This window comes from Labeo rohita, unplaced genomic scaffold, assembly GCF_022985175.1.
Source record: "Labeo rohita strain BAU-BD-2019 unplaced genomic scaffold, IGBB_LRoh.1.0 scaffold_99, whole genome shotgun sequence".
NCBI classification, from domain to species: domain Eukaryota; kingdom Metazoa; phylum Chordata; class Actinopteri; order Cypriniformes; family Cyprinidae; genus Labeo; species Labeo rohita.
The window spans coordinates 161,823-186,944 of NW_026129953.1; the positions used below are offsets into that span (position 1 = coordinate 161,823).

Consider the following 25,122-nt stretch of genomic DNA (forward strand, 5'->3'; position numbering starts at 1 on the left):
AATTCATGTTCATGAAATAAAGAATTCATGACTCAAGCCAGTAATGCCATGTCTACCCCCACAAATGAAACTCTTTATAACACAGACTAACTGAATTGCACTAAAATCTACTACACTACTACTAGTATGTTGTGTTGTCTGTAAACAGAAGAGCCATTATAGCTTTATGAGCTGTTCCCTTAGTAACAGATTAAGTTCCATGTTTTCTCAAAAAATATGTAAAAAAAAAAAAAAAAATAATAATAATAATAATAATAATAATAATAATAATAATAATAATATTATCACTCTTGTACATCTGGTGAACTTCAGTGCAAAATCTTCCCCATTACCTGCATGTTACTATTTACAACATTAATGTTATTGATAGTAATTTCCAGATGGCTGGGACTAAACTGTTGTGTTGACTTAGATTCAAATGATTCAAATTAATTCAAACTTAGATTAAACTTTTTTCAGAAACCACAGAAATCAACAAACATCTTTAAAATGCTTGTTCCTCTGCAGTAAATACCTAAAAGAATGAGATTTTAATTTAATTTGCCCCCCACTGCACAGTATTAAAAGTTACTATTAAATATGTATAAATATGCATATGTATCATATCATGTTAAGATGATGTTTAGTTACATTACACAATTTTGCTGTTCAAAGGTGGTCTACAAGGTCTAAACATCTTGACTAAGAGAGTATACCAGGTCATCTCTTGACTCCACCAGTTGAGTATACAGCTAGTGAATCATCTAGACCAGCTTGGAACAGCTAAACAACTTTCAAAACTAGCTACCACCTTAAGCTGGTAAGAGGCTGAAGTACCAATAAAAGCTAGCATTTTCATAGAAGTGCTGTTGTGCATACAGTATAGTACTTCCATACTGCTTAAATGGATGTAAACTTTTTAAAATTTCAAATTTTAAAAAACTATTTAATTATCCATTGAACTCAGCACCTGACTCAGGTTCCTTGTGAAATTTCCAGAATCTCAACGGCATGCCATTAAGTGAAGGGGAGAACCCCCTGCGCAGACTGTTTAAATTTAGGTTATCAGGTCAATCACATGCTCGACCGATACTGAAAACAGTGTAACGATTCAGATTCACTGGAGCTTAAGCTTTAAACTCTCCACACAGCAAAATTGAAAGTGGTAAATTTATACTCTCAATGTTAAAATTAACATTTGTTCAGTTTTTATATAGGTCCACACTAGAGCGAGTTAAACTAACACTTTAAATAGTGTTACTTTTTTAACACTTGCATAGAGTTAAAACAACACTGTAAGTGTTAATTAATAACACTATTATTGTGTTTTTTTTCCCCCTCATTTACACCATTAGTGTTGAAATTACACTAGCAGTGTCAATAGCTTTAACGCCAAGGGAGTAATGTTTGTAGTGTTCATACAAACCCTGATTTGTCATTAAATGCAATCTGCATTCAGTTCAGCTAAAAATACATAATGTGTGCATTTAATAACAGCAAACACATTGAATTAGTTTGACATGTCTTAGACAAAACACTTAAAAGAAAGATAAAAATTTACCATCATAACACCCATGTAAACTCTACAGATGAAAAGACATGTAGGACTTCAAAATATACTCTCAACTAAATACATGATGCATTGAAAAATGTTTTGTCAAAAGATTGTCAATGCTTTGGATGCAATTCCTTTACTCTTGGTAACTCACTGGTATGACCAACATCAATGTTTGTAGAGCGTAGCAGGAAGATAAAGACATTGACAAGGACCTACTGATACAACAGGTTGAGCACAAAATGGACTTAGAGTTCGATAGCACTCAGGGTGGTGGGTCTGTCAGAAGGGATGAGGTGCTTGTCTGACCACATAGAATAAGGTGATCGTGCCCTTGATCCTTCTCAATATCAGTAGGTATGGCTGGTGTTCCTCCCTCTGACTGAGATGGCCTATAATACTGGTGCAGGTCCAGGACTGTAAACAGCAAAAACAAAAATTAGATTAAACAAAGAAAAAATAGGGAAAAAAGATAAATACTATGTGCTTTGATGAACGCATAAAACCCAGCACTAGTAACTTTTGATGATGAAATGTGCTTTAAAGGGTTAGTTCACCCAAAATGAAAATTCTGATATTTACTGACCCTTAAGTTGTTCCACACTCAAAGGTCTTTTGTTCATCTCTAAAACACAAGTGAATATACTTTAATGAAAACTGAGAGATTTTTGTCCATGCATCGAGTCAACACAGCTACCACCTTGATGCTTAAAAAGTTCTTAAAGAGACTGCAAAACTAATTTATATGAATTGAGCAGTTTAGTCCAATTTTGTTGACGAGACAGTCACCTTATATGATGAACAGATTGAAGTTAGGCTTTTATTCACATACGGCGATCAGCAAACAAACGGTTCCTGTGAAAGTGCAAACGATACTGCATAATACAAGAATGAATCTCACTGGTTCTCATGCTTGAGCTTCTGTTTACCATATCTGATGTTTTAGTTGATAAATGTTTAAATATGAATAAAAAGCCTAAATTCAATCTGTTTATCATAGAAAGTGATCAAGTCTCTTCAGAAAATATAGAATAAACCACTCAATTCACATGGATTAGTTTTACAATCGCTTTATGAACTTTCTGAAGCATCATAATAGTAATTGCCAGTGAAGAGACAGAAATCTCTCTGATTTCATAAAAATAATTACATTTGTGTTTTGAAGATGAACAAAAGTCTTAAGTGTTAGGAATGACATGACGGTGAGTACATGACTACTTTGATTTCAGTAAATTAACCTTTTTATCAAAACAAAAAACAAACTTTGCAACAGTATCGAGTTTTACCTTATGGAAGTGCACAAGTCTGTCTCATCCTAATTTTCTTCTTCATCACTGGACTGTTTTTCCAGGGCCTCTTGGACAGTCTGATTAAACATGACAACAATACAGGTGACAACGTAAGACTAGTAAAATGATGGAAGGGAATTATTACACAGACAAATCAAATGTTGACAAAAACATGCATAACATACCCATTTGCTTTAGCATCAAGCTGGCTGGTGCTTATTGATTTTGCCTCTTTATGGTCAGCTGAAGAGAATGAAAGAATGAGCACTTGTGCTGAGGGTTGAGAATCTTGTGGGTGATTCATGTCTGTCAAGTCTTAATTCATACAGACCTACAGATAAATCTTTTACACTATCATATTATGAATGCCTTTAAAAAATGTGTGAAGTGTTTATACATTTAAGTATTAATATATTTACCATCAGGTATGCCAGCAGAAACAATTTCTTCTGGAACACGATTGTTAAGCAGGTCCATAAATTTCTTCACTCATTGATATTGAACTTTTACCAGCATGACAACAGCTGTTGGTCAGGAAAAATGCAAATAGTTGTTAATATTAAATAATGTCCAGCAAGCAGCTAACTTATAATCAGAAGCTCCATTTGTCATCTCTCAAACGATATTTTGAGAATGTAATGTACACAAACATTTGAATATGGATCGTGCACATCACGTCAGGCACAGAAATAGGATCAACTCATTACTAGAGTCAATTATATTGACTCGTTGTAATAACACTGACTCTGAACACTGACTCACACTGCAAGTGTTCATGTCGTTCAAATCAACACCAGAATCAACACTTTTCAATACTGGAAAATTAACACCATAAAAGCAACTCTATACAACACTAGAAACTTTACTGTGCAGTGATGCAGTGATTATTTAATTTGGCCCTGAGGCATTTCTTTTTTTTAGACTGGTTAGTTACGTTTGTTTGTATACATAACTTTTCATAGATTTGCACACACAACTTTTTACCACATGGTAATATGAATCAAATTTATGTTTATGTTTAGGGTTTAAAAACGTTACTGACTTTAATGCAGTTGATAAGGACATCTCGGGAATATCTATATATCATGTCCAGACCACACAATGTTGGCTTCTGATTGGCCAAAGCAAGATCAGAAAATCACAGTCATGCAGGAAGTATGCCATTGTCACATTCCCTTTTTAGGGAACCATGGTTAAAGTTGTAACCTGAGACATTTGTGGTCTGACGCAGCTCTTTGATTGCGACTGTGTCCTTTTCCTCAACTTCATCGAGGTCTTGAAGCAGGTCTGCCTGGTACACCTGCAAGAATGCTGTCATATGTGGGGCATGCACTAGCTTGACCTGCTGCCATGTAAGCTTTCCCACCAAAGCCAAAGTTGTTCTACATGGCTTATTGGGGCCTTGAGGGATGATGTCGTATTGGGAGACCAATAGCTTGCAAACAACTGCTCCACCTTAGGCTAGAGCTGTAATCGGGCCTTAAAAGTTAGGCCCGATAGTGCCTGAGCCCGACAGAATTCGGCCCGAGCCCGACAAGTACATTTTGATTGACGGCTTTTTAAAAGCCCGAACCCGTTTTCAGCCCAACATTATTCAAATGTGCGCAAGCACACAGTTCTTTTGCCTTTTGTCAAGAATGAGTCATTTATACATGTTTTAACATAATTTATACATGACAAACTTAGATTAAAGCAAACTTTTAAGTTGGAACAAATAAATAAAATAAGTCCTCTGTAACATCGTAACATCTTAGCACTCTAAATACGCCTAGGCATACACTAGCGAGACTCAATTAATATTTAGTTATAATTTGAAAAACCTTTACTCACCAAGATTAGGCTACATGTTTTTGTGGAGGAAATTTATTGAATCGACGGTAGATGGCTTCAGCGCGGTCCTGCGCTCACTGATGGTGCGTCCAGCAGCACTGAATACCCTTTCACTGCTGCTGCTACTGGCCGGGATGCATAGTACTGATCTGGCTAATTTTGCAAGCTTTGTAAATTTTGCCAAAATGTAATCGCCAGAGGCAAGCCTCCATTTCACCTCCTCAACATCCATTTTCGCATCTTTCTCGCGCTAATCAAAACGCATCACGACCGCTCATTTACCGCTCAAGCCGGAGCGCAAGCCCGAGCCTGGCCCGAGCCCGTGTAAAATGATATAAATTAAGCCCGAACCCGTCGGGTCCTGTCGGGTTCGGGCAAAGATCTTCAGCTCTACCTTAGGCATTGCATCTTTATTCAACCTTTTGATGTTAGAATAGCTGTTAACTTGTGGGCTGAAGACAAGGGGTAAAAACTATTTCTTCCTCAATCTTGACACCTCAGTTTTGCAGGGAATGTGCACCTGGGTGCTCTTATCAAAGTGTGCCTGGCGGGCGTTCTCAGTGAGAGCTGTTCACAATATCCACTCCCAAACAAACAACACATAAATTATGTGTATTCCCACCTATAATGTTGCAAGGGCAGGGAGGAAATTTAAAATGTTGTTTGCCTGCAACTTTACTTTTAATGTTTAATTTTGCACAGGCTCAGACAAACCACATTGGAGGACTGGAATTGAGAACTGCTGCAAAACTTCAAAAACGTGCAAACATACAGCTGCAGTTTCTAGATCAAATGAACAATAAAGGCAGTAAACACGAAACACTTAAAGCTGTACGATTCTGGATAAAATTGAGAAGCACAATTTTCCCCTTGATTTTGAAGAGAAAAAAAAAATATAATTTACTACAGTTTCTGACTAAATGTTCATTGCTTCAGTCCATTTAAGAATTTATATTAATTTGAAAGAAACATTTAAAAAAAATGTCTGAAGCAGTCAGTGTCTTGTTAAATAAACAATTCAATGCCTTTTTATTTTATTTATTTATTTTTTTAAACAGACACTTGTCACCACCGCCTGATATTTATATTCAAATTTAAGGCCTTTTAAGACCTTTTAATAACCTGTACAAATAAAAAAATTACACTGTATGAGCATGTAAGGGCAATGTATATTTATAAAATAATAAACTTTACATTTTAGTTCTTTAAAATATTTTTTTAAGAAAAGGGTTGACTCAAAAATATCAATTATTATATTTAAGACATACTGATTGATTGATTGATTGTTTAGATCAGGGGTGCCCAAACTCAGTCCTGGAGGGCTGGTGTCCTGCAGAGTTTAGCTCCAACCCCAATTAGACACACCTGCAGTGTGTTGATCAGAGACGCACAACAGTTTAACTTTATTTTTGTTGGCGAAATTACACAAAAACAGACAACACTGACAATGTGTCTAAAATGTAATACAATATTAACTTACTGTCTGTTGAACTGTTGTATAAAATGCATGCAGATGTGCATATATTGGGGAAAAATCGGCTCTCTGCCCATGTCATGTGATATTGCTAAACCATATCATATGATATAAATATAAGACAAACCCATACAGGGTCATTTTTGCCCTCATATCTGGAATTTAAGGGCATATAACTGCATTCTGATAGCCAGGCTTTATCATGTAGTCAGTCATCTTATCATGTTTGTCAACAACTGCATCAATATGACATATTTTTTGTGACCCGTGTCTGAAGCCTATATACAAAGACTACACAGTACTGGCCGGCGACAGCCTATGACATCACCGCCGGTGCGACTCGTCGCTGCCATCATACCAGTGTAACCACATAGTACAAAAGGGCGCCGGTCGAACACATCTTCCGCTTCTTCGTCTGAAGCTCATGTCCGAAGCATGGCCATGAGTCTAGAAGACGCAGTGTCTCGTTCCCTTCTCAGGGAACCAGGGTTACATACGTAACCTGAGACGTTCCCTTTCGAGGAACTTGAACTGCGTCCTCTAGAGGTCGCTATGGGGAACAGTTATACCCACGCTGCCATGCTGAGGGGAGTGTAAGCCAGACACCAAAGGCGAGCACTAAGTACCAGCTCCACCCAAGTAGAGGGTGCTGCCCCAAAAGACGTCCAGGCGGCTGTCAGTGACTTAATCCCTTCGGCCGAAAGGCCTGAGCTGCATACCCAAGAACTTACCTGTAAGGACCGGGCTAGAGATGCCTGACCATAGGGCAGAGCTCAGACTTGGAATCAGAAAAGAGATTCCTTTAAGGGATATAGCCTATAGTCTAGGATAGTAGCCTAGAACTCGGCTTTACTCAGGGTTTACCTATTGCTTTGCGTGACCTCGCTCGAGGAGCTGGTCGGGCAGGTCATCAGCACCTCGTTGAGAGGTATTGATAAGATACATAAGTCGAGTGTGGCCCAAGGTTCCGGGGTCGAACATCTCAAGAAAGGGTATGAAGCTAAGCGCGTGATCCCCGCCATACAGAATTTTAGAAAGAACACAAGAAGTTAGTGTGCGTTAGTGTCCGGCTAGCCTGGACACTGAAATACCATTCACAAAAAGAGGCTCTGGGAAGCAGAGAACACAAATCCCAAATTAGGGAGGTTCTAAGCTCTTAGGGAGCACAATCGTGCTCAAAGTGACCCTCCTGTAAGAGGGGAGCACTGCAAAGCACAATATTGAGCGGCCTGAATGGGATGCCCCAGAGAAGAGGAAGTAAACTCTCTTAGGACAAGAGGAATCTAAGTTGCTCAACAGGGAACAGCATGCTCACAGGAGACCCTCATACTTTGAGAGGAGCGAAAGAACGTTGGTTTAACATCCCACCAGGGCCTTCCTCCTGGAATAGCCAGAGCCATGGGGAGCGAAGTCCCTTTTCTCCATATAGAGAGGTGCCTATGAGCTCCAATTAGGTGTGACATGCTCACATAAGACCCTCAGTGAGGGGAGCATTGCCAAGCTCATGCAATGTCAGGAGAGACATCACAGGGGCAGAGAAAGAGGCCTAAAGACCTAGGCTGCTGTCTATGGAGCTTCCAGGAGACCAAGGTCTGTAAGGCCTTAATGGGTCAGTGCAGCCGCCACAGTCAAAGTGGCAAAAGGCAAAACACATTGGGCGGCCGCAAGCGGCCGATTTATCCGATGAGATTGTCACAGAAGCTCAATCCTAATAACCAAGGTGAGCATTTAGCAGCCGCAGGGTAGATACCTCACCAACAGTGGGGAGGACCTGTTCATTCTGCCCAAGAATGGTATGCTTAAATGACCCTACTTAGTGAGGGAAGCACTGCCACACTCATCTCCTGACAGGAGAGATACAAGGGCAGAAACGAGGTCAAGTGACCTAGGCTGCTGATTCTATGAAGCTCCCGGAGGCCAGAGGCCTTTAATACCCAAATGGGGTAGTACAACTTCTGTACACACACTGTGACAAAAGCAGAGACACATTGGGCGGCAGCAAGCGGCCGACTTATCCAACGTGACAGCAACGGAATGCACAGCAGCTCTAGGGTAGGTACCTAACCTACTATAGAGAGGAGGACCTATGCCTTCTGCCCCAAAAAAAAAAACGGCTTGCTTTAATGACCCTGCATTAGCGAGGGGAGCACAGCCCTGCTCATCTCATGTCAGGAAAGACGTCACAAGGGTAGAGAAGAGGTCTAATGACCTAGGTTGCTGATTCCATGAAGCTCTAGGAGGCAAAGGCCTCAAGTACCCAAATAGGGTAGTGCATCTTCCATACACACATAATGTAACGGGAGGAGGAACACATCGGGCGGCAGCAAGCAGCCGATTTATCCGATGAGGTCGTTGTGGAGCGTCAGCAGCCATAGGGAAGGTACCTAACCCCCAAGAGGGGAAAGAACTACCCACTCTACCGAAGGATAGTGTGCTCCAAAAAAACCCCGTCCCAGCGAGGCGAGCACTACCGTATCCTGGGATGAGCATCCAGAAGGAGGTATAGAACAAGATCCAGCATCGAGGAGGAGTCGAATCGTTCTTAAAGAAATGAGTCGAAATCAACTCATATGAGATAAAGTGCTCTAGTACCTTTAGCCTGTAGCTGAGGCGAGCACCAAGGCTAGCCCTCCATGGAGGGAAGCCTAACCAGGGCAACCAACAATGGCTAGAAAGAGGCATCGCCATGCCCTGCCAAAGAGGGGCATTAGCTATTATCAACCCAAGTAATAGGTGTCCTACCCTGAAATATAATAAGAACACAGAACCCAGCCGAACATACTGCAACACAAGCCTAAGTGGCTAATAACAAATACCAGTTCTAGTGAGATAAAAGAAAAGGATCATACTCACCACCATGGCTCCCCAGCACAATTCATCCACAGACATACTAGAAGGGCAGTCTGAAGACTGAGTCCGGAGCATCAGTTAGGCAGTTCTATACATAATAGAACATAACCTTGCACATCAAGGTCAATGTGCCAGAAGGGCACCAGCTGAGACAAACGCACAGAAAGTGTGCCGTCTATTTACAACCCTAGCAGGGGAGACAGCACTGTCTGGATAAAAGTTCAAGAGACCACTACTTAAAAAACCCTAGAAAGGGGAGCAATCACTGAGCTTTCAGCAGCTAGTGCCGCATAGCCAGTTCGAAGAACCAGACAAACCCTCCTAAACGTAACCCAGACCACCAGAGTGGGCCATCTACTTACAACCCTAGCAGGGGAGAACATAGCACATTTCATACACAAAGGTAATTCAAAGTGCTTTACATAAAAGGAAGTAGAATAATCATAAAACAATAATAAAAACAATAATTCACAAAAAGGCAGTAGAATAATCATAAAAACAATAGTCACAACAATAAAACAAAAAAAAAAACTTTTAAAATGATTTAAAAATTGATTTAAAATAAATTTAAGACAGTTAAAAATGGAAAAAGGTTATACATTAGTGCAATCAGTTCGGACATAGCACAGTGCTCATTCAGTAAATGCACAGCTAAACAGATGAGTTTTGAGTCTAGATTTAAATGTAGCTAATGTTTTAGCACACTTGATCTCTTCTGGAAGGTGATTCCAACTGCAGGCAGCATAATGGCTAAAAGCGGATTCCCCTTGGTTTGTGTGAACCCTTGGTATTTCTAACTGACTCGATCCTAATGATCTGAGTAATCTGTTGGGTTTATATTCAGAGAGCATATTGGCAATGTATTTAGGTCCTAGGCCACTGAGTGATTTCTAAATGAGTAAAAGTACTTTAAAATCAATTTTAAATATAACTGGAAGCCAGTGTAAGGACCTGAGGACTGGTGTGATATGCTCAGATTTTCTGGTTCTAGTCAGAATCCTGGCAGCAACATTCTGGATGAGCTGTCTAATGGTCTTCTTGGGAAGGCCAGTGAGGAGACCATTACAATAATCCACCCTGCTTGTGATAAAGGCATGAACAAGTTTCTCCAAGTCTTGACTGGAAACAAAACATCTAATTCTTGCAATGTTTTTGAGATGATAGTATGCTGATTTAGTTACTGCTTTGACATGACTACTGAAACTAAGGTCTGACTCCAGAATCACACCAAGATTCTTGACTTGATTTTTAGTTGTTTGACCCCTAGAGTCAAGGTATGCATTCACCTTAAGAACTTCCTCTTTGTTTCCAAATGCAATGACTTATCTTCAGCATAGCTGTGATAGGCAATTTGGTTCTTTCTCATTATTTGACTTAGTGGAAGCATATACAGGCTAAACAAGAGCGGCGCTAGAATTGAGCCTTGAGGGACTCCGCATGTCATGGACGTCCACTTAGACTTATGCTCTCCTATGCTCACATAATAACCTCTTCCTTCTAAGTATGACCTGAACCAACTGAGAGCCATCCCAGAAAGCCCGACCCAGTTTTCCAGTCTCTCTAGAAGAATGTTATGATCGACAGTGTCAAACGCAGCACTAAGATCTAGTAGTACCAGCACTGATATTTTGCCAGAATCAGAATTTAAGTGAATATTATTTATTATCTTAACGAGCGCTGTCTCTGTACTGTGATGCGGTTGGAAACCAGATTGAAAATTGTCCAGGTATCCATTTGAGTTTAAGTAGTTGTTCAACTGATTGAAAACTACCTTTTCAATAATCTTGCCTATAAAAGGAAGATTTGATATTGGTCTATAGTTAATAATAATATAGATAATAATGTGGTATTATCAAGATTGCTCTTTTTCACAAGAGGCTTAACAACTGCAGTTTTCAGGGAGTTTGGAAAAGTCCCAGAAAGAAGTGAGGTGTTTACCACTTCTAAGAGATCTGCTTCTAAACAGTTAAACACACTTTCGAAAGATGTGGGAAGTGTGTCAAGGTTGCAGGTTGAGGATTTAAGGTGCTGTACTATTTCTTCCAAAGTTTTGCTATCAATTGCTTCAAAAACAGACATAGTGACTTCTTTTTGAAATTGCGGTCAAATCTGTCTGACTTCTGCATAACTTGAGGATGTGCTAATCGCCTTTCTGATATTATTGATCTTCTCGGAAAAGAAGGAAGCAAACTCATTGCATTTCACTGGGAATCTGACTTGGGGGGTTTGTTAGTCTCTCAACAGTAGCAAAAAGAGTGCAAGTGTTGTTTAGGTTACTGTTTATAATGTTTGAGAAGAACTTCTCTCTTGCTGTGGCTAGTTCCACATTGAAAGCATGAAGGCTGTCTTTATAGATGCTATAGTGAATTTCAAGTTTTGTCTTCCACCACATCCGCTCAGCTTTTCTGCATTGTCTTTTCATACTCTGTACTGCTGTTGATTTTCTCCAAGATGATGTCTTACAGACTTTCACTGGTGCAATGTCATCAATGACATTCTTAACTTTTGAGTTAAAGGACTCCAGGAGAAGATCAACAGAGTCTGGCATTGAAGATATAGCCTACATAAATAGAACACTAGTGTTTTCGTTAATGCATCTCTTTCTAACAGAGACGGATCTAGATTCAGTGGTAGCAGAGATCAATACATCAAAGAAAATACAGAAGTGATCAGATAGTGCTACGCCCTTAATGACAATGGATGAAATGTTTAGACCCTTACTAATGAGTAAATCAAGAGTGTGTCCACAATTGTGTGTGGGTCCATGCACATGCTGAATCAGGTCAAAAGTGTTTAAAACTGTTATTATTTCTTTTGTGGTTTTGATTTCTGCATTTTCTATGTGAATATTAAAATTCCCTGCAATAGCAAAACAGTCAAACTCTGAGGAAATCATTGATAAGAGTTCTGTGAACTCTTCAACAAAGGCTGGAGAATATTTTGGAGGTGTTGTGAATTTTTTCTTAGAGACCAGGAGACGTTTTTGGATATCTTGAAGCAGAAGTTTCTCTTTATTCAGATACTCGCTGCTCTGCACTGCAGTCTTCAAAAAAGTCGTCTTCTCAAAGCTCAGCACAGCAGAGTATATAGGTTTGAAGGGGGAGGAGTACATAGAGGTGGAATCAATCTAAACAAAGCATGCAAATGTGGTACAGGAAAACAGCTCAGTTAAAGATTTTTCCCAGCCGTGATCTATTTAGCATACAAGTGTCATTCAAATTCATAGGTGCTTAAACAAAAGGCACAGTTGTACCTTGAGCTTAGAATTCACACTTAACTTGGGAAAACCTGCCAGATGCTCAGGAACTGCATAAAGACAAAAGATTACTGTCTCAGGGCCTGGGCTGCCTGCTCTTATACTGTCACAATATACATAACTTTTTCAGTTCAGTTGTTATATTGGAACCTATAACAAATATGCATAGGATCAGCATATTTTAAACAGATTCTTAAATTTGTAATCCTTCAGAGGCCTGTAAATAGTGATAAATAGAATGTGTGGAGCACCTTTCAGCACAATCCCTAGATATTCAAAAGACAAGTACTGACCAAATGACACTTGCTTGCATTGATAGACATCTTTAAATATAGCAGCTACACCGCCACCTCTCCTACCAGCTCTGCAGACACTCATGAAAGTAAAGTTAGGGGGGGTTGTTTAATTTAGGACTGTTGCACTGCAGCTATCTTCAAGCCATGTTTCATTTAGAAACATAAAATCCAGGTTGCATGTGGTTATTAAGTCATTGATCAGAAATTATTTATTTTTTAGTGAGCGAATGTTTAAAAATGCTAACTTGATGCCATTACTTTTTGTCTCTAGAGCAGTCTTAGTTTGATACCTAATAGGGTGCAGATTAGATGGGTCAGCTGTACGGCTTGAGAAGGCTTTAGACTTTATATCACGTGATAAAACAGAGATAGAGAAAGCTACAGGCACACTGGGTTCCCGCTTGTTCTGTAAACATTCCTGAATGTTTCTGCTATCGTAGCGGGGACCCGACACATATCACTGAGAGCTGTTATCAGTTGTTTTTGGTTCACCTACAGCAGATGGAGGAGGGTTTGGGCCCTGGCATTGTGGCAGTGGACAGAGAGCTCTCGAAGGAGGAGGAGGGCGAGCTGGGTCCACAGGCTTTGGTGGTTGTGGTGCCCGCCGTTTTTTAGTTGATATCTGGGGGCTTGCAGCAAAAGAGTGGGAGAGTCTGGTTCCAGCATATACTAGTTCCTCCATTTTCTGTGAGAAGCTTAGAAGTGGAGATGCTGGAGAGAGAGATAATGTGTCTGGTGAGCGGGGCTGTGGCTCTGGTGTTTCCGGTGGCTGAAATACGTTGTCCTGGCTTCCCTGGCTGTTTACCAGAAAGTCGTCCTTTGTCGCTGAGTCTTGGAGCTGTTGTAGTACGTCACAGTCTGTCTGTGATGAGCTCTGTGGGCAGGGCTCAGTGCTTCTGCAGTGCTTGTTGTGGCATGAGCAGTGCTTGTTGTGGCTGTGTGGCATTGTCAGTGTCCTTGTGGGATGTGTCGACCACATGACGACTCTGAAGCTGATTTGAAGTCCTGTGGTCACTCATACTTTATCCAGGTGTGTGTGTGTTATTCATGTTGGGTGGACTGGCACACTCCACTGAAGGATGACGGAGTGAAAAGTAGATATTGTCCTTTAGCACTCTTGCACCAAGTTTGTTTGGTTGGAGGCCATCCAGTTTAAAAAGTTGTCTATGGCCCCAGAAAAGATTGAACTTGTCGATGAAGTTGACTCCTTTTAACCCCCTGGGGTCGAAAAAAGCGCCGGCGGGGTTTGTGGCCGTTTTTCTGATAACGCCAAAAGAACTTCAATTACTCCGTCATTTTTGATCGTACAAATAAGAGCAATACATCAATGGAATCTGTAAGGAATTCACTTTTATTTGTATACACTCATAATAACAACAACACTTTGTGGTTTTGTGAAATAAAGCAAACAGGGTATGCAGTCTGCTGCATTGTTCTCTGTGATCGTCATTAAGAAATGCGTCACTAAAATGAACTCAGTGAATACACAACACAGAGACGTGAGATATATCTATAGAAAGCCTGATATGTCTACTTTTAAATGAAGTTAGTCTTATCGAAAACAAATATCATGTGTTAAAGTAATCTGTATGAAACCAAACCCATGTCCAGTCTTTCTTGTCAGACCTAATTATTTTTAATTTGATCACGCCCACAAGCTACTTTCGGTTTGTTATTATAATCAGTCATGTGGAGGCGCAAGCGGCGTACCGTCCACATCAACGTAAACAAAGCAGCAAGACTTGACTTCATTGTTTATCTCGGCTACTTGCATCTTGTTACTGGAAGAAGACGCGCTGTGAGGAGTAAGATTTGTATTTCCCTCAGAGGAAGAGCGCGATGCGACGCACGGCGAGATCCACCGAAAGAGTAAGTCTTTCTTTTATTAGCCTACTTGCGTTAGTTGTTGTGTTACTGTGATATAACTAGTAGACATTATAGTAGTTAGATTTTTTTCCCCAACTCTAATTCCTTACTACATGCAATCAAGTGAAACGTTATGAAGTATGTTTCATTTCATTGCATCGAAATGTTTGACGACGCCAGGATGTTTTTAATGTTCTATAAAATAAAAATTATGCGATATAAAAGTAATAGTTTTACACTGTAACACTGAATGACAGAGTCTAAGATTGTTTAGACAAAACTACTGTCATATACTCTGTTCACGAATAGATGTTTATGACGTGCTTAACAATAATAAATTAGTTTCCCAGACATAAAATGGCTTTGTATTGTATAATACATAGAAAGCATGCTTGTGTTTATGACTATAAAATCATAATTTTTTATTGTATAACAATAGGATATAAAAGTAATATTAGTTTATTTTTAATACTCTGTTTGTGAGTAGGTGTTTTACCTGCTAAACAATAATAATTAGTTTCTCAGATATAAATTGTCAATATTTTATGATAGTATAAAGCATGTGTGAGTCTATGACTACAAAATCATACTATATGTATATATTACAGATGCTCCTGATATTAACGTGCTCACAGATGTTTTTTTTTTTTTTTTTTAGTGATCTGATACCTGCACCACAGATGAATGCTACATTAATGCCACATGAATACTGCCACCTGGACTACTGATGATGAGTTTTGTTTCTCAAATCCATCGAAAGAAGCAGCAATCACCTAAATATCAGGTATAATTTACTTGTTTCACTTGTTGAACAGAATCCAGAAAACAGTTTTCAGGAATGACACAAAGTCTGTTCACATCTCTGTACATGTAACATCAGTGTAGTCAATAATGTGCTCTTGACCTTCATTATGTATGTTTTGATGATACTGTGTTGTAAATAAAATACAAATAGTCTAATACTCCATTCTTTGAATCTCTCATTGTTTCTACCTGACAGTCAGAGTCTCATTGATGGGCCATTAGGGGAGGGCCTTGTCTCTCTCTCTCAGGTGTGAATCACTAAATATTCATGGCCGTTGTCACTCCCTTGCATATTCCCTTTCAATCACAAAACATGTCTTAGAAAATTTAAATCAATATATTGTTTTCTGTAAACGCGTGAATCTAGACTACCACATCCAGTTCTCAAAAGTCTTGTGAACTAATGTTCTGAATGTGTTTCATGGCCTTATTTCAGTGACTTAAAAAATGTAGTTTTTCACTAACCACGCATAAACGTTGTTTTCTCAAAAACACAAACATGTACATTTATGTTGCTTACATATTACTGTAGCCCAGTTTGTGCTGATTACAATGTAATCAAACTTTAGCCATTAATATGTTTTTTAGATACTGAAAAAAGCACAAATGAAAAAGGAGAAAAAAGCACAAATGAAAAAGGAGTTCTGACTGCTCTTTCCGAATATCATTCTTCCCCACATGGATGATGATTCGATTTGCAGACTTGTGCTTCATTAGGATGTTCCGAAGTTCCTTGTTCACATCAGAGATGGTTGCTTGAGGAAAGCAGCATGTAGTTGTAGTCCTGCTACTGATATTTTTGATAATGGAGTCACCCACTATCAGAGTCCTGGGCTCGGCTGCGCTCTAAGCGGAATGCCGCTGTCTGCTCGACCTTGAGTGCCTGTTTGTAGTGATGTTAGCTGCTGGCTCATACGATCCATGTTCAATCACATTTGGGGATTCCTCACCCACATTCATTAGTGCTTCAAATCTGTTCTCAAGCTGTATAGGAGGTGGTAAAATACCAGTGTTTGCAAGCCTTATCTTAGCCATATCCGGGGTAGAGGATGCTACCGCCGCAATACGAGATACTCGTGACAATTTGATGTCTGGAGTGCCTTTGGGTCTTGCTCCCTGTTTGTGCCATCGATTAGTGTGTCGATCAGTTTCGGCTTGTTCCTCTACACTTATAAACTGTTGAGATTCAGTAGGTTGATGGGCTATATGCTGAGGGGGTCCGTGACGATGGTCTGCTGAGTGTTCCGCCTGTTTTGGAAGTCCAGCAAGTAACTTTGTTTCAAGAACCACAATCCTTTGTAGAAGTCTGTGGCAGTTTGTGCAGCAAGTAGATTCCAGAAGAGGCTGAAGAGGCATTTTCGTTCTTGTCTATTGAAAATAGGCAGCTGTGTTTTCCCATCTCCGGAATGTAAACTGCTGGCAGTGGGAGGCAAAGAGTCTCCTTTTTCGTAGTATTATTCCAGTTACAAAAAGTTTTTAGTTTAGTGTTTGTGCCAAAAATGTGTTGTTTGAGCACTGTGCTGATCTGCTGAGGTTAAAATCTTAGAAAAATCTGAGAAAAGTATATAAACAGGGAGCAAAGCGCAGAGCAGTAAGCAAGAGCGTCCGAGAAGGCACTATCTAGGCGAGGGCTCAAGGAAATCGTTACTTAAAAGATCCTAGAAAGGAGAGCAGTCATTGAGCTAGCACAGATATCCTCAGATACCAATGTGTGTAGGAAGGACTATCAGGTAGAGCTGAATTGAAACCACCTGGACTACAGAAATTAAGCTGTCCAACTAAAATCCAAGAGGGGCAACAGCATTGCTAAGTAAGGGCTCAAGGAGACCGCCAACTTAAAACCCTAGGAAAGGGAGCGATAACCGAGCTAGCACATGGCTATCCGCAGATAGCTGGTTTTAGGAAAGGGGACCATTTCCATTTAAATATAAACCCAAAAGGGGCAAGTTGACACACAGCTAACCTCAGATAGCTGCCCTAAAGTAAGTCTGTCCCATTGTTTTCTTTTCCTTTTTTCTTTTTTCATTAACATTGCTGAACTATAACCACCCTCAGATGGCTGTGTTAAGGAGGTGTCCTTTTTCTTCTCTTTTTCTCTTTTTTTATACACCCGAGTTTTGGCAGATAAGCAAATAATTAACACCGCAACCACAACGCGCAGCATATATTCAGCTCCGCAGGAGCTAAACACGCTCCACCCATGCGCTAGACTCCCACAGAAATCAGGGGAGAACAGAGTCGCCGCCACTGCGAATGCCCTGTTAATGCTGTGGCAGGCGAACGCACTCATGCAAATCCGGATGTAAAACTCGGGAAAACAGTTGAAGACTCACCTCTGTGCTTTGCAAATGCATCGCGATGAGCACACCCAGTTCCTTGAGAGCAGGACGCGCTGCTCTTAACCACACGCACACACACAGCCCGTGAGCTCGTGAAAGTGGGTATGAGAGCATGCCTGTCTCTCGCAAGAAACAGGCATTGAATGCGACGATCGCGTTCAACTCCCTGGAGAGCTGATATTCGCTTACTCCTCACCATACATACACAGCTCGTGTAGCCGTAAGGAAAGCTGCGGGTATCAGAGCGTGCTTGTCTCTCGCAAGAGACAAACAAAGAGTGCAATGAACTCCCTCGGGAGCTGAAAGCGCTTGCTCTTTACCACGCATCATCACAGATGAGCCATTCTGGTGAGAGAAATGCACACAGACAAAAGGTCAGAATGAAGACGAAGAAGAGGAAGATGTGTTCGACCGGTGCCCTTTTGTACTATGTGGTCATGCTGGTATGAGGAGCCTAATCATTCAGTCCTGTCAATCATCATTACAAGCCTATATAAGCAGCTCTCATTGCACCGTCCCAGCCTCCGTTCTTCCGGCATACGACCCCGCCCTGTTTGTGATTCCCAGCCCGACCAACTCCCGCACTTCTCCAACTAACAATGCTCTGCGAAGTCACGCTTAATCCGGCTCCAGTTTTAGCTTCAACAAGGGTAATACAGCTCGTCAACGATGTCCCGCAGATTTGCCCAGCCGCCTCCATCAAACGCCAAACGCGCTTCTCCCGCCCGGGTATGGTAAGCTCGGCATCTGCGCACTACAGCCGCTACAGTTCCTAACGTTATCCAAATTACAGCTAAACCGCTTTCATCCGTAAAATCTACCGCTATTAAAATAGGAACGCATTCAGCTGAATGTTTGAGGCACGCTCGCCGCATCGAACATTCATTTCCCACGAAAACAATCAGAAATTCAGCTCTGTTTACCTTATCCGTCGCTCCTTCCGGCCCACTCACCGAGCGATTTCACTTTACATCCCGAAAGGGTTTATAATTATCTCATTCTTAAGCAGTTTTCCTAAATGTATAATCTTATCGCATAACTTACACATCGTTAGTAGAGCTGTAATCGGGCCTTAAAAGTTAGGCCCGACAGTGCCCGAGCCCGACAAGTACATTTTGATTGGCAGCTTTTTAAAAGCCCGAACCCGTTTACAGCCAGACATTATTCAAATGTGCGCAAGCACACAGCTCTTTTGCCTTTTTTCAAGAATGAGTCATTTATACATGTTTTAACATTATTTATTAATGATTAACGTAGGCTATAGACTACTTGGAAGTTGGAACAAATAAATATAATAAGGCTATGTTCACACTTGGCGTCTTTTTTCGAACTGCCAGCGTCTGTTTTACATTCTAATCCTATGGAGTAAACCCTGTTTTCAAAAAAGTCATGAGCGCTTTTTTTAAACGCCACCGCCAGCGTCTTTTTCTGCAGCTCAGAGCGTCTTTTCAAGTTGAAAAAAGTTCAACTTTTCTGAAAGAAACGCCCTACGTCAAGCGTCTTTTTGACAGCTGACCAATGACAAGCGAGTAGCCAGAACTGACGTTTCCATAACAACAAGAACAACAAGAAAAAAATGGAGACGGTGCCGGTTGATAGACTTTTATTTTATTGTCGTTAACCGACATTCTCCTCCCCGTTAACTTCAAAAACCGACGCGCTGCCCACAAGGCTATCGGAGCCGTGCGTCAGTTTTTGAAGTTAACATGAACGCCGCTGCGCTTCGGGCGTCCCGCAGACTGGCAGATCCTTCCCGATCCCGTACCCCCCGTCCCCTCGCTTCCTGTCTAAATACAGAAATGCTAAAAAATAAAAAATAAAACACCAGCGCAAGAGCGAGCTTCCTCTTTTCTCGAGATTCATATGATTGCAGCTGTTGTTATAGCAACAAAAGACGCCCTCGGCTGCAACGCTGCCAGATTCTTTTTTTACTAAAAAAGCGCCGTTGTCAACTTTTTCTTGTCAAAAAAGACGCCAAGTGTGAACATAGCCTAAGTCGTCTCTTAGTACACTTCGCCTATAAATAGGCCAATGCGCCAATAAAAAGACTCTTTCTTAACAAATTAAATTAAGATAAGTTCTAAATTATGGGTTTTTGGCAATAACACAATTAAGACAGCGCGGTCCTGCGCTCACTGATGGTGCGTCCAGCAGCACTGAACACACTTTTACTGCTGCTGCGACTGCCCGGGATGCATAGTACTGATCTGGCTAATTGGTGGCCCCTAGCGTTAGACTGCCTCCACAACAAGGAATCGCTCTGGCTGCTTCTTGGTATATCTCTCTCTCTTTTCTTCCTAGAACCTTTCTTCCAGAAGTGTCCTAGCGTGAGGCTGCCTCCGCAACAGGAACTGCTCTGCCTTCTCCTTGGTATATATCTTTCTTTTCTTCCCAGAACCTTTCTTCCAGAAGTGAATTAGCGTGAGGCTGCCTCCGCAAAAGAACCGCTCTGGCTGCTGCTTTGCATACCTATTTCTTTTCCTTTTACAACCTTTCTTCCACAGGTGCCCTAGCGTGAGGCTGCCTCCACAACAAGGAACCGCTCCGGCTTCTCCTTGGTATATATCTCTCTTCTCTTTCCAGAATCTTTCTTCCACAAGTGAATTAGCGTGAGGCTGCCTCCGCAAAAAGAACCGCTCTGGCTGCTGCTTTGCATACCCATTTCCTCTCTTTCTACAACCTTTCTTTCACAGGTATCCTAGCGTGAGGCTGCCTCCGCAAAGAACTTTACAGCCTCTCACATAGCAGACCCAACCCATACTGCTGCCGTGGAACCTCTGCCTTTCCGGGTGTTTTCTATCCTTTTCTAACATGTCCCACTGGATTCGGCCCATATGTCAGCACTAAAAATATTGCAGAACTTTGTAAACCAAGCCCATCTTGGAGGTGGTCCGAGTATGTTTCAGTTTCAGCCATCAATATGGTTCTTTAACCTGTGCATTGTGAAAACAAATGGCTCCAAGCTTACTTCATGTACGCAAGTCCAATTTAGCAGGTCATCTGATGCTTCCGTTTCAAAGCGATTATTCCTCATGGCTGCCTTTTCTGGCAGATTTCTTCAGACTAAGTTGCGAACTTACATTTTAGTGTGAAGCCCACAGCAAGATATTTAACAATTTTACTAAACCACTGTATGAATATTTGCATGTGACTGTCTCAATTGCTTTCATCCCTTAGTAAACAATCAAGTTGAATCGGCGCTACCACAGTTCTCTGTCGTGTTTAAACCATCTTCTTTTCCATGTTTCTGAAGATGGTATGCTCAGTTCAGGCTAACTAAAAGTCAGCCATGTGCCTTGATGCTGCACACTTTGACTTATGAAGTAGAGTACTTTAAATGGCTTGTATCATTAATACTTGATGTCTCACTTGTTTCATTAGCGCATTACATTTATTTATTACTCTGTTTTACAGCAGGTTCATGATTACACTTTGTTACTTGTCTGCCTTCAGCAGTGATTTCTCCCCGGGCTTCTTGTGTCCACTACCTTGTGGTCAAAGAATGGCCTCCTAAGCATTTCCTTCCATTGGGACAATTCAGTGGAGTTGACCGTAATCTATTGTCCCAACAAATGCAGATCAAGTTCTGCCGAACTAATACAGTTAAACTAAACTTTGGTCAGCAGTGCCCAGCTATTAATTAATTAATAACCCATACACCGTTCTTCTTTTAATACATTCAAAACATTTCTACTCCATCATCTGGATTCACATTTGCCATTTCTCAGCAACCACAAGATTCCCATTGGGCTGTTGCAATCATCGCAATACCACGTTATTGATGAACCAACCGCAGAGGTTTGCAAAAACCGCAGCAACTGCTACATTCACATGTTTTTTCCTTTTTCTGTAAGTTCATGCTCTTCTTGTTCTACACCTATACATAAGTTAATGATAATGTGTACCATGCTGATTTCTACAGAGGCTGCGTAGATTTATTCCTAACAAGCCCAAACAGACAGCGAAGGAAAGAGAAATTGACTGAGCGCGGATGATTACCCGCTTCTGACCTTCAGGTTGAGTCATATATTCGTGAAAATAGCTTATGCTCAAAGAAACCCTGTCTTTTCATTGTCGCTTTGCTGACCAGCTGAGCTTTCTAAAGTCGTACTTAAACTTAAAATGATTTCAACAGCACAGTGAGCCATCCACCTTGAGATTTCCTTCAGGAAACTGTACGCCTCTCATTGGGTCTGTCTTCCAGATATTCTTCAGTATGTCTCTGCTGCAGCAGTGACATTTCCCACCATTCTCAAATCAGCTCTGTTATCTCTTAGTGACACTGCAGTGATTTACCCTAACAAATAACTTATTACTTCATTGCCACAGCAGTGAATTCCCCCCTACAAAATTTACAATTTTACTCCCACATCAGCGATTTATGACAGCACTTGCTTTTACTGTCTACAGTAGAGCTGCTCATAGCTAAACTAAACTTGGTTAAACTCTGCATAGTCATCACATGCAATTGAGTCCTCACTGATCAGTCCTCACTGAATATTCACTATTTTTTGCTTCAGTTGACTTGCAGCAGAACTCGAATTCATCTCCTTGACAAATTGGCATCATTAATTCATCTCCTTGACAAATTGGCATCATTAATTCTTTACTATCAATCCCGCAATCCACTTCAGGCAATTTCTATAGTTTAAAGCTCTGTTAAAATGTGGGGGGGGCACTTGATTTGACCTGAAATCACTGCCACAGCAGTGATTTCTTTTTACCGCTCTTGCAGCAGACAGTCACCATACTAAGCTCTAATTCTCACTGCCGCAGCAGTGATTTCTTCCACCATTCCCAGAGAAGATACAATACCAAACTCTATTACTCCCCTCCTCGGCAACAACGTCTCCTACCTCCTTGCAGCAGACATCATACCAACTCCTATTTCTCACTGCCACAGCAGTGAATTCTCCCACAGGCCTCAGCAGACGTCACACCAAACTCTTTTGCTCACTGCCGCAGCAGTGAATTCTCCCACAGGCCTCAGCAGACGTCACACCAAACTCTTTTGCTCACTGCCGCAGCAGTGAATTCTCCCACAGGCATCAGCAGACATCACACCAAACTCTATTGCTCACTGCCGCAGCAGTGAATTCTCCCACTGGCCTCAGCAGTCATCACATCAAACTCTATTGCTCACTGCCGCAGCAGTGAATTCTTCCACCGGTCTCAGCAGATGTGTAGAGGTCAGTATTTCTTCCACTGGTCTTGGAGGAGTTTCCATTCTAAATCACTATTTCTTACCTCCGCAGCAATGACATCCCCACCTTTCTTGCAGCAGACGTCATACTAACCTCCATTTCTCACTGCCGCAGCAGTGATTTCCTCCACCGGTCTAAGAGCAGGTATATTAAAACTCTTTCTCGCCTCCACAGCAATAATCTCTCCCACTTCCCTTGCAGCTGATGTCATGCTAAATTCCACTTCTCACTGCCGCAGCAGTGATTCTGCACAGCACCCTTGCAGCGCCCTGACTAATCTTCATATATTAATTTTCTTCCAGTTTTGCAAGAGCAGAGATTTCTCCTCTAATGAAAATGTTTCTTTACGTCACTGCCGCAGCAGTGCTTTTCCACCCCTCTCCTACAGGAGCGATCTCGTTTGTTAGCCCTTCAACTGCCTTATACTGCCCCAATCCGGCAACAGGGAAACGTATTCTGCACATTCTTGGGGGGGAGAGATAGAATCAATAAAGGTTTTCTCTACTCGTATCACAGACACTGCTCTCAGTTGATTGCCCGGCTTGCTGTTCCTTGTAAGCACTTTTTGGGGGGTCCGAACTCTGCGCTCAAGCCGAGCCTCGGGTTCGAGCCTCCATTAAGGACAACAAGCCAAGTTTGTTTACCATTGCCCATTGTGACTGGATGGGCAGGCGAACTCGTGAAATGAAGTTCTAAACGTAGGTTTGGGAGGAGCCTAATCATTCAGTCCTGTCAATCATCATTACAAGCCTATATAAGCAGCTCTCATTGCACCGTCCCAGCCTCCGTTCTTCCGGCATCCCTCCACCTCCCCTTCTCCTCCATTGTTTCTGTTATTCTCCCTCTAGGTAATATCGCATTGGGGGGGTCCGAACTCTGCGCTCAAGCCGAGCCTTGGGTTCAAGCCTCCATTAAGGACAGCAAGCCAAGTTTGTTTACCATTGCCCATTGTGACTGGATGGGCAGGCGAACTCGTGAAAATATTCTAAAACTATAAAACTTAGCAGAGCCGGTCTGACACTGATGTACTCTGCAGAGGGGAATTGTGGCAAGGGGTTTGTTTAGAGTAATGAACCTGATATTCCCTGACGGTCTGACGGTGTTGACAAAGAGTAGGGACACAACTGTGAATCCTTATGAAACATGCATGTGTCACTGAAAAACAACTTTGCTTTAATATGAGATATTATTAAGTGTTATTAAAGTCTTTTTTCATTATTAAGGTCTTTTTCATCATTAAAAACATTTTTATCCATTTTATAGCATATGTATGATTGAACCTTTCTCTGTGGACACACTGTTTTAGATGTAGTGAGAAGACAATACGTGTAATAGATTTCACATAATAATGATAAAAATAAATTGAAGGGGATAATTGTGGTAACATTTACAATTGAAAATGTTTTTTTGTTGTTGTTTGTTTGTTTGTTTGTTTGTTTTTTGTTTGTTTTTTAAACAAATTTTTTTAATTGATAAAATGTATTATTTTCCTCAGAATTCTACAAACAATACCCCATAATGACAACATGAAAGAAATTGTTGTTTGAAAGCTTTGCAAATTTATAAAAAAAAAAAAAAAAAAAAAATCACATTTACTTAAGTATTCACAGCCTTTACTCAATACTTTGTTGAAGCACCTTTAGAACCAATTACAGCCTCAAGTCTTGAGTATGATGCTACAATCTTGGCGCACCTATTTTTGGGCACTTTCTCCCATTCTTCTTTGCAGGATCTCTCAAAATCCATCAGGTTGGATGGGGAGCATCAGTGCACAGCCATTTTCAGATCTCTCCAGAGATGTTCAGTTCTTACTGTAACGGCTCTGATTGGATGTTGTGTTTAAGAAATCAACAGATATGTGATTGGCTGCATTGTTTGCTAAATCTTTTTCGCTAATTTACTATTATTACAGCTTCAACTGAGGATGCTCTTGCTTTCGTTTGAGGGTGCTTAGCATCTCTAGCACCCCTGTAGAATTGGACCTGTATGACAGTGTAAACAATAGCTCAATAACCCTTTCATTTAAAGGCTTAATTTATTTCCTGTAGACTATAGTGCTTTTAACAATACAGATTGTGTCAAAGCAGCTTTACAGCGATAAATAGGAAAAATAGTGTAATAATGCAAAAGAACAACAGTAAACACTCACTTTTCAGTTAAAGTCAGTTCATCATTGATGTCATCATCCAGCTCAGTACAGTTAAAATAGTATCTGTGCAATCAAGTTGACAGTATCACTGGAAATTAAGTGTCCTCAACTAAGCAAGCCAGAGGCGACAACGGCAAGGAATCAAAAGTTCATTGGTGAAAGAAACTGAGAAAAAAAGGAGAAATCAGACTCAGCTGGGGCGCCATATCTCCGCCTGCAGTTAATATTTTA

The 25,122-nt window shown here is 41.0% G+C and overlaps 1 protein-coding gene across 7 annotated transcripts in view; it reads left to right on the top strand.

Annotated features, from left to right (window-relative positions):
* The window catches only part of LOC127162623 (serine/threonine-protein kinase PAK 3), a 238,896-nt gene that overhangs the window by 132,733 nt on the left and 81,041 nt on the right, over positions 1 to 25,122 (top strand). The window lies entirely within an intron of this gene.